The sequence below is a fragment of the Catharus ustulatus genome, chromosome 2, assembly GCF_009819885.2.
Source record: "Catharus ustulatus isolate bCatUst1 chromosome 2, bCatUst1.pri.v2, whole genome shotgun sequence".
Classification (NCBI taxonomy): domain Eukaryota; kingdom Metazoa; phylum Chordata; class Aves; order Passeriformes; family Turdidae; genus Catharus; species Catharus ustulatus.
This window is the reverse complement of record NC_046222.1, coordinates 11756580-11764103: the sequence shown is the minus strand read 5'-3', so window position 1 is coordinate 11764103 and position 7524 is coordinate 11756580. Positions and strand designations below refer to the sequence as shown.

General features: G+C 38.1%; 1 protein-coding gene across 4 annotated transcripts in view; it reads right to left on the bottom strand.

Moving 5' to 3' along the window:
• LOC116992041 overlaps positions 1-7524 on the bottom strand; it is a 361926-nt gene that overhangs the window by 128826 nt on the left and 225576 nt on the right. The window lies entirely within an intron of this gene.

Below are 7524 nucleotides of genomic sequence, written 5' to 3'. Positions count from 1 at the left end.
GTAAATGCTCTGATGCAGTGCAAACATGGTGTGAGCTCTCCCAAAAGGTCTTCCAGACTCCAACGCCATGTGCATGGTTTTGAATCCAGACATCCTTTTCTTTTCCCCATGACCTAAAGATGGTTGAACAGGTGCCACCACCAAGTGGAAATGCTGCTTATCACTCCACCTACTTGCCACAAGACCCATGGCTTGGACTACAGGGATCACACCGACCTCCAAGGACCACCAACAAACTCTGTATCATTACCCCTCAGCAACAAGAATGATGGAAGAGGGGATTCTTCCATAAAGGTCTTTGAGATTTAATAACTTATCTTTGAGATTATTTAGAACTAAATTAATTTTCCCAGACTCAGAAAGCTCAGTCAAATGTCTTTAATTAACAGTTATGTAGAAATTGAAACTTGAGATTCAACTTGAGATTTAATTTATATCACTTTAGTGATTTGAGCAAAAATCAAACTAAATTTTTACTTCTTTTTTCTAATAGGGGACCTGGGACTCCAGTTCATCCCACCTTACATTTTGCCATTAACCATAAAAATGTTTAGGTTATAATACATCTCCAATGGAACCACCCATATACCCAGGTGCAATTTGCACCATGGTGCAAATTAAGGGTTTCATTAGAATTGAGCAGAAACCTTCAACTAAACAACAATAAATTAATATCCTGCTCAAATTTGCTACTATTATTCAGTGGTGATATGTGAAAAGGACAAGAGAACAGTCTGACTTTCAGCTCTCAGAAGGATATTTGCCAGTAATTACAAATAATAGACAGTCTGAACTGGGCAAATCTCAGCAGCAGCTTTTGAGGGGTGTCAGGCACAGCATCCTACAGTCTTCTTTATTTTCCATGTGTGTGGAAGAACATTTCAACATGCGGCCAGACCTCAATAATGAGTTCTGACTTCACCAATGCTCAAGAAGTATTTTAAAAAGGTGTTAAAATATCACATGCATATGTGCCTGACAACAATTAGAGATGCAGATGAACCTCAGAGTGCTTTTTGTTTGTGAATTAATTCGTGGGCAACACAAAGGGAACCAAGGACTTGTGTCTGTGGGAGTGCCTGGCCCTGCTCATGCACAGCTGGAGGAGGCAGGGAAGCTGCACAAAAATGACCTCTCCATGGGAGAAGAGGGCACTGGTCCTTCCTCTACTCAGGAGGCAGCAAGAGGAAGGCAAGGAGGGCAGGAAACATGGGCTCTGCTGGAGGTTTCTGGTCACAGACAAATATAGTTGTACTGTACTCAGTTCCCACAGAAAAACCATCACCCCAAAATTCTTAGGTTAAAAGGCTAAACAATGGGAAAGGAAAAATCAGTCTTCCCTGGGCATGGCAACCCACACAAGATATGACAGAAAATGTGACAGAGAATGGGAAAGAAACACAACAACCATGCCAGTCTGAAGGGAGAGGTATGAAGGGAATCTCTGCTCTCTACTTGGTTGTTCTTGAATATGAAAACAAAACCAGCAAGTTTAAAACTTTAAAACTACAAGTTAAGACTTGAAAACGCACAAAGTGAAGAGGACATGCAAGTGCTGGGTGTATTGCACATTTCTGGATAACTTTAACATAGTATATTGCACAGTATAACACTTTAGAACTAAATGGTCTTGCTCTGCAGATCACATTCTTAAAGGCCCTAGTGTATAGAGGTGACAAAAATTATTTGTAAAATGCATGCAAATTAAAAGTTATCATCTGCTAGCTACTCTAATTTTATCCCCAAATGGCACTATGCCTTCTGGTTTTTTCTGCCTTTAGGTTAACAGCACGGAATTAAGAGACTTAAGCAAGATGCTCTCTGGTAAGAGCCAGAGATGTCATTTCTCTTAAATTTAAGTGTAATTTTCCTTTTTCTGAAATTTCCATGAACCATTTTGTTTTAAATTCTTTCTCCTCTAAACTTTTCACTGTGTTATTTGGAATTTATTTAACTTTTGACCTTTGGCTGTGTGGCTGGGTACCAGATCTTCACAACCTTCTTTCTGCTTTGCTACTGGATTGAGAAAGTCTTTAGAAAGACATAGCATTAAAAAACTGAATAATACACATCCAATATTCTTGTTCATGCAAGAAAAGCCATGTTTGTGGATTTTTTTAAGATTAGTTCTTCCTTTAAGTGTGCAGATATTCACAAATAGCAAAGGGTAAAAATAAAATGAAATTAAACCACTACTGAAAATTCAGATGAGCCTTTCCAAGTAACTCTTGCATGGTATAAAGGAACAAACAGGAGACACCCTTCTCTTCTTCACAGGGAAGCACAGTTGTGGTAGAATAAACAGCATGGAGACATAGTTTGGAGATGAGTTCATGGTGAGGCCCAAGCAAAAACCAGGCTCTATCACTACTCACCATCCCTTAGAAAAACTTAGCTTTTTACAGGTGGTAATTCAGGCACAAAGAGATATCTCCCTTTCTCCACAAGCAACAACAGTGACTCAGACAGGTAGAAATGCCATGGTGTTCTAGCAAAACAAACCTGATGCTAGGAAGATCTTTGCCACAGATATTTCCTTCAACATACTTGTTTCAGCTCTAATTTATTTCACTACTGTTACTCCAGAAACATTAAGTTCACAGAAAGAGATAAAACATCCAATCCCCTAACATACACCCAGTCTTAGATGTAGAAAAACACCTACATTCTCTTTACCTTGTTTGTCTCTTCTGGGTCTAAGTGCAAATATGACTGAGTATCATCATCACCATTCAGTGGATGAAAAAATCCAAAACATCTTTTATTTTTCCCTAAATTTAGAAGATTTTAGCACATCACTCCTCAAAATTCCTGGGTATTGTGGCAGTTGAATGTTTTTTGCCAGTTCTAGAGGCAAAGGAACCAAATATTAACTTGTTTTCAGAAACAACATTACTGTACTGAGTGCAGGACACCTGACATTGCTCAGTGTTAAGTACACTGCACTGAATCATAAGTACCACCTCTAATTAGACTTTTTCTAAATACAACCCACACAGTTTCCACCAGTTTGGCCACCTTTGAAAATTGAAATCTGAAGATAACTTAGTATAGCTCCTGGTCATTAGAGTAGGAAGACAGGGCACACAGAGAATCAGCTAGTAAAGAGGGTGAACAACAAATAACTCCTTACATGCCTTCTACTTGAGATAAACAAAGCAATGTCTGCTTCTTTTCCTAACATCTCTTCAAAACAAGGACAAGTATAGCCAGAATGGAAGCCAGCAACTTTTATGGATTCCTGATTTAGCAGCATTCCTAGAGTCTAAACCTGTCCCAATATAATTCCCATCCCAATGATTCCCTTCAAAAACAGTAGCAATGCTTTGTTGAGTTCATGCACATGTGCAAACAAACCTCTCCCAAGATTCAGGAGGAAAAATCCTCAGAGATTGCACAGACAGAACTCTGCAGAAAGCCTAAATGACTTCTTGTTTCCTACTGCATGACACATTATGTAGCAAGGGTCCCCAAGGCCACTTTTTTTTTAAGACTCATTCTTGACCTGAATACAGACTGGCAATATAAAATATGTTGGGGGGCATTCTTTGTACCATTGAATTATCTGTCACTGATAAACAGTTGGGTTTTCTTACTTCATACTTTCCCCATATGAACAAGGATGAATCCTGGCTGCTTATATCTTAAAATCTTACAAAATGTTATTTAAGAGGAGCATTTTGCTTAGCCTTGAACCAAAAGTAGAACACAAGCTGTGTGTCACCTATCCCCTGACTGATATAAATGACACAGTCTTACATCTCAATATGGCAGAAAAAGAGAAAGTTTTTTTCATTGGCAAAAGGAGAAAATATGAACTTTTGAAACATAATTAATTATTTCATGAAGGAAATGACATGCATCTTGAGGTCCTTATATTCCTACAGTTCTGGATAGTATTTTCCGAAACATCAGAATGTTTTCCAGGTAGATATACATGTACACATGTCCAAAAATATCCCACACATTTTCTTATTTTAATTACAAAAAAATATGGGACCTGTGCATGCACTTTGCTGGGTTACATTCCCAGCAGGTTGAGTTCTATTAGCCTGAAAAAACCTGGTCAGGTCATAACTCTTAGTTGAAAAGAAAGAACATGTGCATTATAGTCCAATGCATGGTGTGTTTTTGATTCAGCAGACCAAAGCATCAAGTAGTTTTGAAGTAAAAATGGCTAGAACAGTTTTAAATATATCCCTATTCAATTTCCCTACTGTGAATTCTTGATTCTGCAAAATAATCTCACCCCAAACAGCATCAATCCCTCAAATCTAGATTTTAAAGTACTTTTATATTGAAGAAATTAACACTTTGTACATTGAAATGTTTTAAATATTCATTCCAGATTTTGACTTCTTCTGTGTTTTCAGTACAAATGGTTGCACTTGCAGTTATTTTTTAGTTTGAATTGACTTAATTTTGTGAGGAAAACCTAGACTTCAAAATAATCAGCATCCCCAGATAACCTGAACAACATAGAGACAGAGGCAGAGGAGATCAAAGGTACGGAGCCTTCTTGTAAGATTGAGCAGGCTATGAGTGATCAAAGGCAGGGAAGAGAGGACTCTGGATCTTAACTCCTACTTCCACTATACATGTATAATTTACAGGTTATTGACTTGTAGAGAGGGAACTATTTATGCACTAAATATAGTTTACAGGTCTGAAAAGTTATTTGAAATGCAAAAATTAATTTTGGTTGTTAAAAATATATAGGCAGTATCTTTTAAAATCCCCTTTTGCTGTTAATATAAGCAGTTTCCTTTTCAATGAACTGTCTCTTTTTGACAAAGTCAGACAAATACTTTTTATTTGCAGCCACACTATGGCTGGCAAGTGTCATCACAGAGGAGATATTGTGCTGTTTGGAAGTGATAATTCACAGGAATAATGAAACACATTCTGAGTAAAGATATATCAATTATACTAAATTTGGAGAAAATTTAGTGCAACATACCTTAAGATTACAGGATCACAGAATGGTTTGGGTTGGAAAGAACTAGATAGATTCCAAATCCCTGTTATCCCCTTCCCCTATACCAGCTTGCTGAGAGCCCCATCCAACCTGGCATTGAACACTTCCAGGGATGTGGTAGCCACAGCTTCTCTGGGAAACCTGTGCCAGGGCCTCACCATCCTCACAGGGAAGAATTTCTTCCTAATATCTAATCTAAACTTACTGTCTGTCAGTGTGAATCCATTCCCCCTCGTCCTGTCATTCCAGGTCCTTGTAAATAGTCCCTCTTCATCTTTCTTGAATGTTCCCTCTAGGTGCTAAAAAGCTGCAATCAGGTCACCCCAGAGCCTTCTCTCTTCCAGACTGAACAAGCCCAGTTCTCTCAGCTTTCCTCATAGGAGAGTTCTTTATCTCTTTATCAAATTACAGTTCCACACTCTCTCTGTGAAATTCACATAGTGCAGTCATATCAGGGCATTTCTTTTGCTTTTGCCTTAGAGATTTTGATAATATTCCTGTGTACAAGCAGAATTCCTTCCACAAGAGATTTCACATGTTCCCATGCAGGATACTCAAATCAGCACTGGGATCAGCTATCATGCAATCAGTTGAATATCTCAGCTACCAGATCCTTGGTTACTTGAATATCCATCTCTATCAGAATTAAGTAGTGGAAAAAAAATTAACTTAATTTTTCCTAAAAACAAAAGGAATTTTTGCCCTCAGGTTTTAATTTAGCCAATCAGATAAAAACATTTACTCTTAAAATCCTGAATAACTACATAAAAATAAATACTAAACATTACGTGCACATTAATGAAAGGATTCAGATTCAGTAGTAATACATGAATTCATGTAGTTTGTGACTCCACAGTTCATTGAATTTTATGATATTACATACTTCTTCTGCCCCAGATGTATTAATGCATTATGAATTTCATGTCAATATCCAAATTTTCATTTTGGTGGAGAGACAGGAGCCTCATCATAGCCAAGTTTACCATAGCGTATCTGGAAACAAGTCTGACTTCAAGAGATTGTTCTAGTTCACACTCGACAGCAAAGCTGCAGCTTGGACAAAGGGTGACATATAAATAAGCACAGAATGATTACTGAAGAACCTGAAATATGCTGAACTATTAACCAAACCCTGACAGCAGAGTAGGTTAGTCATTGGTTTGATATTTTCAGTACTGGATGAATGACCAGCACAGAGGAGATTTCAGAGGACCAGAAAGCATCATGTACCTAAATGCTGTTTTTTTCTTTCCTAGTAATAAGTAGAAGACCTTTATTTCTTTTTTTAAATTGTGACAAGACTCCTCAGATGTAAAGTAGAATTTGGATAAGAGGAATCCAGTATGAATATAACACTTTTTGATCAGTACCAGGTATATCCTGGCTTAAAAACTGGGAGGCAGGGTTTGTTCCCATGGCTCAGAGATAGGTATCTACAGAAAAGTCTGCAGTTTGGGTGGAGAGAACTGTCTGGTTTGCTTTCCAGAAAGACTTGGTTGCTGAAGAGAGTCAATTTACAGCAGTCACAGGCCAGTCATAAGGAGGTATATTTGAAGGGCTGGCAGCTGCTGTGTACCTAGAGGAATACTTCTGGATTTACTAACATGCCACCTTCTTTTATATATTTCTGATTTTAGCAGGAAATTGAAGTTTTCTAATCATTAAATCTATAAATGTATTGCTTTCAATTTATTAACAGACTGTTCCTTCCCCACAACTCCAGTGGACTATATTTTATTATGCTTCTGCTTCCTGAAAAATTATTTTTCTAAAACACTGTGGTAACCAATGCTCACAGAGCATGAAACCAAGCAACCAGATTTCTGGAATGCATTTCTGGGTAGCTTTTATCTAGCAGGAAAGAAGCAGAATGTAACATGCAGGCAGCAGTCTCTTTAGTTAAAATGTTGTTAAGCTTTGCAAGCAGAATATACTTCTGTCCTCAGAGGACTAATAATAGTCCTGGGATGGTGAATTCATGGAATCATAGAAAGCTCACCTCATTCCACCTCCCCTGCCATGGGCAGGTTCACCTTCCTCTGGATCAGAGCCCAATCCAGCCTGGCTTTGAACACTTCCAGGGATGGGGCAGCCACAGCTTCTCTGGACAATGTGTTCCAGTGCCTCACCACCCTCACAGTAAAGAATTTTTTCCTAGTTCAAGTAAATTAAACTTTCACAAGGAATGCCAGCATCCTCTATCAATTTGAATGAATACCTGATTGAATGAAATGCTGTGCACAGAGCATGCAGAAACTTTGTCTTCACACAGCGTGTCCCATGATGAACCTTTTATTTCCATGCTCTGGGAGAGAAGAGGAGCTGCAAAATGTTTCTAGGCCTTAATGTACAAACTCTTACACTTGTATGAATCTGTACAATTATCCTTCTCACTGAAATTATAAGAACCATTATAAGAACCATCCAATGTGAGCATGTTGAGTATGGGAGCCTTAAAACCAAAGCCACCTACAACAAATATTGTGTTTAATTATGTAAACAAAGAATCAGTGCAGTAAATTGCCTTTAAAATACTTTGTTGAGGT